The sequence below is a fragment of the Pinus tabuliformis genome, chromosome Q (genome assembly GCF_031772625.1).
Source record: "Pinus tabuliformis cultivar Carrire ecotype Pingquan chromosome Q, CPIR1, whole genome shotgun sequence".
Taxonomy (NCBI): Eukaryota; Viridiplantae; Streptophyta; class Pinopsida; order Pinales; family Pinaceae; genus Pinus; species Pinus tabuliformis.
The window spans coordinates 180,318,851-180,326,842 of NC_142296.1; positions in this window are offsets into that span (position 1 = coordinate 180,318,851).

Below are 7,992 nucleotides of genomic sequence, written 5' to 3' on the forward strand. Positions count from 1 at the left end.
ATCTGTGTTGTTGATTATATTTCTCTGTTCAAGCTGTTTCTTTGCCCATGCAGCCCAGAAAAACCCCATCATTTTATTAAAAACCCCTTTTTATCAGTTTACTAGCCTAAAATCAGTGTTCTTTATTGGTCATCTCAGCCCTTTGAAAACCTTTTGCCGAGATAGACCCGGAGAGAGCCCTCTCCTGTCCTCGTAGGGCTAGCTACGAGGATAAGAGGTTTGATGTTGCCTTGGATTTTGCCTTTTTCAGCCTGAGGTGAAATTTCAAGTGCTAACACCCCCCTTCCTATGAGGGAGATTCCCGCTCACATGCAGCGACACACTGTTGTTGTGCCTGAGCAGTTTCTAGTTCCTCTTCGGAGGATAGCTAGAGTCGTCTTGTTTTTTTAGGAGCAGTAGACTCTATTAGTAGGCGCCTAGTATAGCCAGCGGGTGTTTATAGCGAGGCTTAGTAGCCATTTTGTACTTAAAAACACCCAAGTTTTGGGAAATTTTCTGATGTAAAAGACTATATTCGATATATATATATATTGGTATTTTATGATGTAAATGCTTTTTAAGTGTTTTTTGTAAATTTTTAACTGTGTAAATATTTACTTTCATACATGTATTTATAATAAATGAAATAGATGCAAATCTAACACATAGTTTGCCAATGAATCATCAATTGTATTAAATTCTCGAAGAATGTGTTCATATGTAATAAACTCAAATTGACGTTCCAAGAGTCATACCCTTAAATAATGACATAACAAGATTGGATTATGAATGTGATAATGATTTGTCAATTTCATAACGACACACTGAGAGTCTAACCTGGCCACCAGATTGGAGATGTCCCAAGATGACGCTTCAGTGAGAAGTGAAATTATGGACATATACTCAGCAATATTGTTGGTGGCAGTACCAAGAAATACCCCCCCGGAACAAAGCAGTTCCGACTTAGGTGTGTAAATAACCCAAGCAGTTGATGCAATGTGCCATGTGTGATGACTGGCACCATCTGCGTATCCTATGTATGCTAAGGGTAATGAAGACATCTGCACAACGAGAAATATGTATGAGACAACTACTTCAAAAAAAAACAAAAAATATCTAGTGACATCAAAAGGAAACAAAACTTATAAATACATAGAATTACAAAGCACATGCCTAATGTAGTACTAGGCATAATACATTTTCAGATAGAGCCCGTTTCGGGGTTCATTGAGTGGGATTCCTTCCCAATCCTGAAGTTCATATGCCCCTTTTGAGAGGGCCTTAGTGACGACATATGGACCGATCCATAAGGGTTGAAGTGTTCCTTACCCCAAGAGGTCATGTTTTTTATCATAAAGTAAAACAAGATCTCCCTCTTGGTAAGAACGAGGCTTGACCTTTTTGTCGTACTGGGCTTTGACCCGGCGCTTGTGGGCTTCGAGTGCCAATTCAGCATCTCGATGGGTTTCATCTAGTTGATTGAGGTATAGCAAGCACTCTTCTTCAGCAGTGGTGCCGGGAAAGAGTTCAACAACAATTTGTAAGGAAGGAATCTAACATTCGATAGGTAAAACTACTTCCAGGCCATAAGCTAGTTGAAATGGTGTAAAGCCTGTAGCTATTTTTACTAAAGTTTGGTATGCCCACAATGCAGGATATAGCATTTGATGCTAGTGGTCTTTGTGATTACCTACTAACCTACAGATGATGGTCTTTAAGACGCCATTAACGACTTCTACTTAGCCATTAGCTTGGGGGTAATAGGAGGACGACTAGTCCTAGCGAAAATTGAGCAACGATGTTAAGTCAGACATCATGTGATTCTGAAAATGAGACCCATGGTCTGTAACGATCATGCGGGGCACACCAAAGCGACAGATAACCTGATTGAACAGGAATAGCACAGTGGTTTCTCCATCGGCCTTAAAAGTGGGAAGGGCTTCGGCCCATTTCATGAAATAGTCCATAGCTACAATAATGTAGTTGTGTCCGACAGAGGAAGTGGGGTTGCATGTGACGAAGTCGATACCCCATTTGGAAAAAGGGTCAACAAAGATGACCGGGTGCAGTAGGGTTGGAGGAGCACGCATTTTCTTTGTAAACACTTGACAAGGGTGGCACAGTTAGATAGCCTTGATACAATCTTTGAACAAGGTTGGCCAGTAGTAGCCTGTGCGTAAAATTTTCTGAGTAGTAGACATGCCAGAAAGATGACCGCCACATGCCCCAGCATGGCAATCATTTAAAACGTGTTCCACCTCTTCATGAGTGAGGAAACATCGAATAATTGTATCAGTGCCATGGCGATATAAAGTATCATTTAGCAGTAAATAGTGTCGCACTTGATGGCGGATGTGACGATGGTCACCTGACGATAGTTCAAGGCAGAAACGTTGTGCTTGGAGGTAGACAATAATGTCACCATACCAAGGGTCAGTAGAGTCGATCAAATAGACAGCTTCATCCAGGACAGGATCATGGGATATCTCTTTGGGATCAACAATGGGAAGATCTGACAAAAGTTCAGCGAAGATTAAAAAAATTTCGCCTTTGGCAGTGGCGAAAACCAATCAAATTGTGGGAGGGTAACTATCCATTTGGAGTATTTTCCTCTAATGACTTGATGAGACAAAATGTGTCTCATGGGCTTCTCCAAAGTGATGATGATAGTCTGTCGCAGCAGTATGTAATGTCGAAATCAATTGACAGCAAAGACAACTGCCAAGGACAGTTTTTTCACATGTGAATATCTAAGTTCTAGCCCAGTCAGGCCTTTCAACAGATAATAGATCACATGCTTACTTAGATCATCATGAGTTTGAACCAAGACCATTCCAAGAGAGGATGGCGAGGCTACCAGGTAGAGGATAAAGTCGTGTCCATAGTTGGGAGAACTAAGAAGTGGGGCTGATATAAGTGTCTTTTTCAAGGCACCAAATGATCATTGGGCATGATCGTCGCACAAGTATGGTACTCCCTTCTTGAGTAGGTGCATAAAGACTTTCGTCAACTCCGCATAATTTAGGATGAACTGTCGTAATAAGTTTTCTTTCCCTTGCAAACGTTGGAGTTGCAAAATGGATTGCGGTTCAGGCAATTGAGTAATTGTCTTTACCTAAGAAAATGCATTTATGCGGATTCAGACGTATGTTATAGAACCTGCACCTAAGAAAAATTGATCATAAATAAACTAGGTGTTGAGCTCACTTCTTGGAATAGGCTGGGAAGTCGTCCAAGTAAGCCTGAACAATATGTTTGATATCATGGAATGTGTAGTCCATGGCCCGTTGAAATGTTGCTCCAGCATTCTTTAAACTGAATGGGATTTTTTGATACATAAAGATACCCCAAGGGAAAATGAAGGCGGTTTTGTGCTGGTCTGCCGGTTTTATGGCGATTTGGTTATAACCTAAGAAACCATCCATGAATGAGAAGGATTCACAACCGGCGCAGTCATCGATTATTTGGTCAATGAACGGTGTCGGATAATTATCCTTTGGACATGCAGCGTTCAAGTCTCAATAGTCGACACAAACGCAGATGGTACCCTATTTCTTATCTACAGGAACCAGATTGGAAACCCATTCCGTTAAGGGAACGGGGTAGACGAAACCAGCACGTAACAATTTTTCCACCTCAGTCTTGATGGCTACAATTTTGTGGGGGTGGACTGGTCGAAGCCTTTGGCGGATAGGCTTGGCATTTTCATATACCTTGATCTCATGCTCGAAAATAGATGGATCTATGTCGGGAATTTCCTCGTAAGACCAAGCAAATACATCGTGGAATTCCTTAAAAAGGCAAGTGAAGCTTGTAATTTCCTCAGGAGTGCAATCGGCTCCAACCTGGATGTTTTCCACGATGCCTGTCTTGACAAAAATATCGATGAGCAATGTCTTTGAAAGATTTCCCATGTTCCCTTCCGAATCCAAAGTTTGGATAGTCGTATAAGGCGAGGGAACAATTTCAGGTGCGTCATAAGACAGGATTTGAATGGGCATCGTGTCTGAATCAGATATCGAAACACGATGGTGAGAGTCCTCCCAAGGTCGCTCTTCTAAACACATGATCTCTCGAATAGCTTCGTCTGAAGGTAGGACTTGATTGAGGAGATCGTTAGAAGGAGCATTTATGGGAGAGGAGGCGGTACCATTGGTCATGACCAAAGTGACCAGAGATTTGGATGCATATTGAATGGCTTGGTAGGCCAATTCAGCTGGTGACAGTGGCATTTGTTCTCCATAAGAGTCAATGTCTGAAGGGGCTGGGAGGATCCAAGGATCGGTCAGTTCATGAGGAATAGATGAGACCATAGAGATTGTCTGTGGAACTGAGGGAGGTAGGAGAGGAAAAAAACCCATCAGGGAAGAGCCCTTCAATAGACCGGCACCGATACTGACGTAAGAGTCAGGTACACCACCAAGGGTACAAAGCCGCTAGGTAACGAGGAGTAATCTGGGGTGCAAAAGGACAGCTGGTCCATCATGACTATCCTTCCATCCAATGGAAATACGATGATGCAAAAGACAGTAGACACAATGGTGGTCATGGCGTAAGTCCAATTGCGACCCAACAGTAGATTATAGTCGAGTTTTCGATCCACGACTTCGATATCCACCATTACCATTTTCCCACTCAAAGTGATGGGGTAGTTGGCAAGGTAACCTTTTGGGATGAAAGTGTGGTCGTCGAAAGCTTTAAGGGAATTCGACGGCGGTGATAGGGTTGGAGAACCCAAAGCAAGCCAACATGAAGCCGACATGACACAGGTTGAAGCACCTTCGTCAATGACAGTTCTATGTACTCCTCTCCCTTTCGAAAATATTTGCACCTGAAATGCAAGCTGGTGTGAAAGGGGAGGTTTACATTTGTCCATGTCGAAAATTGCAAGCATGGAATCCTGAGGGTCGACCCCACCAATTTCCGAAAGCAGAGCTTTCCTTTGTGCTAGACAGGTTTGCAATACTTCGAGCGCCGACATAGCTGACGGTGCTTGCGCCAAATATTCTACAATACTGTAGTTCTGGGCAACACGTGCAGATGTATTATGCATTGTGCGACGAAGTGCCCCTTTTGGGGGGCGAATCACAAGATTAGCAACCGGCCTTTCGATATGAAGATCATTAGGTAGCGGTGGGTTTTGACTCGAGGAGGCTTCCTTAGCATTAGCGACTGGAGCTCCATAAGTTTTGGCTCTTGTTTGAAGATCTACCATTTCAAAGGTGTAAATGGTAGATGGTCCTTCACCAGTTGAAGGATGATGCGAACCGTCGTTGCCCCCTTGCAGGGGTTGGGGTTGGTTTGCAATAAGGTGTTGTTGCTGTTGAGCAGGGAAAGGGTTGTTTAGGACCGCAGGGGTTCGGCCAGTGTCCTTTTGAGCAAGGAAATTTGTGCATTCGTGGAGATGTGGAAAACGATGTGTCATATGGTCTTCCGCACAGATTTTGCAAGGGAATTTGGCAGGTTTGTCCTTTCCATTGTCAGGAGGTGCAACAGCTTTCTGCTTTGGGTTGTACTGCTTGGTTGATTGCTCTTCAGAAGGAGCGATCTTTTTCTTGTTCTTCTTGTTCTTACTGTCGGGTTTTTGTGTAGACTGCACAGAGTTTATTGCGACGGTAGGAAGAGCAGTCGATTGGGTAGCGGGGTCAACTGACAACTGGGCAATGTGACCGCTAAGTTGTTTTACAGCAGCCCCGGAGGTAGCACCGATAATACCATCAATGTGCGCACCGGGTTGCTGAGTAGCGGGAGCATTGGAGTTTCTAGGGGCATTGGGAATGACGTCATATAATGTGCCAGACTACGAATATATAAAATCTAAGTGTTGGGCACGACAAATGGATTGGTCTTCTGTGACCGCACCACCTAAGGTGACATCTTTAGCGATTTGAGGGAGAAGAGATTTGCATAACCAATCCGCTAATAGATAGTCTGGGAGGGGAGCTTTGACTAGCCTCTACCTACATCTCCATTCATGGATGTGATCAGAGATGTGGGTGGCAGTGTCCTGACGTAAAGAAGTAAGGAGTTCCATCCCAGTTTCATAGTGGATGGGTAGCTGAAAGTGCTTTAAGAATTCCATTGCTAAAGCGCCAAAGGTATTGACTGACGCGCGTGGTAACTCAATGTACCACTTGGCTGCATTGCCAGTAAGGGTGTGGGGAAAGAGCTGTAGCTGGATACTATCATCCACCATGGAGTTAGAAACGCACCATAAATGATAGGTGGTGATGTGCATACCCGGATCCTCCCCTTGTTTCCCTTCGAACTTCGGGATGTCTGTGGGAATTTTGTGCGGGATTGGAGGCCAAAGTAAGTTGTGATAGATGGGGTCATTGGTGAGTTTGTACAAATCGGGGATATCAAGTGTTGCCAAGAAATGCAAGGTGTTTGATGCCCCCGAATCGAACCAAGGTGATGACACATGAGTTGAGGATCCTTTCGGTCCTCCCATCATGTTGTTCCTAATATTATACACAGGATGCGTGGAATAGTAATTTCCTTGGGGTACGGTCGTGTATTGTGGTTGTCCATAGGGATTTTTAGATTGGAGGATGTAAGTGCCCCTAGGATAAGGAATGCCCCCTTGACTAATTTGAGGTTGAGAGTGGGGTGCCCATATGCATTGAGTGAGACCTTGTTGCAGGATCCCACTCGCCACGTAATTAACTACAGGTCCTTGACTAACATAAGGAGGATTCATGTCAATCAATGATTGTCCCTGTTGTCCTATAAACGGAGGGGGAACTGTAATGTTCTCGTCCGGTATGTGCATATTGGGAGCAGTGCCCCCAGGCATCTGAACCTAGGGGTTGGAACTAAACAATGGATTCCAACCAAAGGGGTTGTTAAATGGACCCGTGCTAACCATGCTATATGCAGCATTATAAGGAGTGCTATATGTAGCACTTGTCGAAGGTCCAGTAGCTAACACAAAAGTGGCAGAAACCGGTATGTACTGGGTTCCACTCGCATTGGGTGTGATGATAGGGTTTGAACCTGGGACATGTGGGATAGCAGGGTTTGCCATCAGACATGTCGTACTGACTGTTGACTCGAGAGGTGGCAGTGGACCAAAAGTGTCCACAAAAGCCCACGACTCGTTAGTCGTTGATGGGATGGTAGGTGTAGGTCCAACATAAGACATAGGAGGTACAAATGCAACCGGAATCAAGAGTGGTCCCAACGGATTCGTGATTGAAGGATTGTATGGAGGAATGAAACCTTCAGTAAAGAAATCTTCTGGTAATCTTGAATCGTGGGATGTCCAAACTAATTCAGTGTTAGATCTTGGAGACTGATTTCCTGAAGATGGGTAATCTGGTTCACTGGGGCTCGGCAGATCCTCCACAATGAGTGGGGGAAGACCTAGCAGTCGTCTAGATTGACAATAAGGGTCGGATGTAGCCATGGTGACTGATAAATTTTATCAATAGATTTTACATTTATATTTATTAAATTCTTGATGATAACAAGCTGGCACCTAAAAAATAAAAAATACACTAAAGAAATCAATCAACAAGTAGAGGGTATGACCCTGTCTGATAACCACTGTTTGCTGGAGATGAAATCGAGTATCACGATGAATAAAAGAGAGAGTTGGCCAAATGTACAGTTACGATTACTCTTGAGCTTCTCCCAAACCTCATATTAAGGGGCCAAGTACTCTCGTGAAGACGAGCACCCTCCCAAAAACCGAAGACATAGTAGGTTTGTTTGTGTTAGGTACCAGGGCAACCCGCACCAGTCACCTTGCATTCATCCCTAAAATTATGGCCACTGTGGTAACCTCAAATCACAGACACTACCGGGGGGGACATAGTCGCAGATTATACGATGTGTGGGCAAGATACTTGAGTCCTCGACTCAGCTCCAATATACCCAAAGGGATCCCTGATACACAGAATACCCAAAGGAGGTGTAAGCGAAGGCGGGCTACCTTCATTTACAATTTGATGGTGTCTCATATTTAGCTTCACTTTTACTGGAGTGGTCCTGAATAGTATGAGTGCA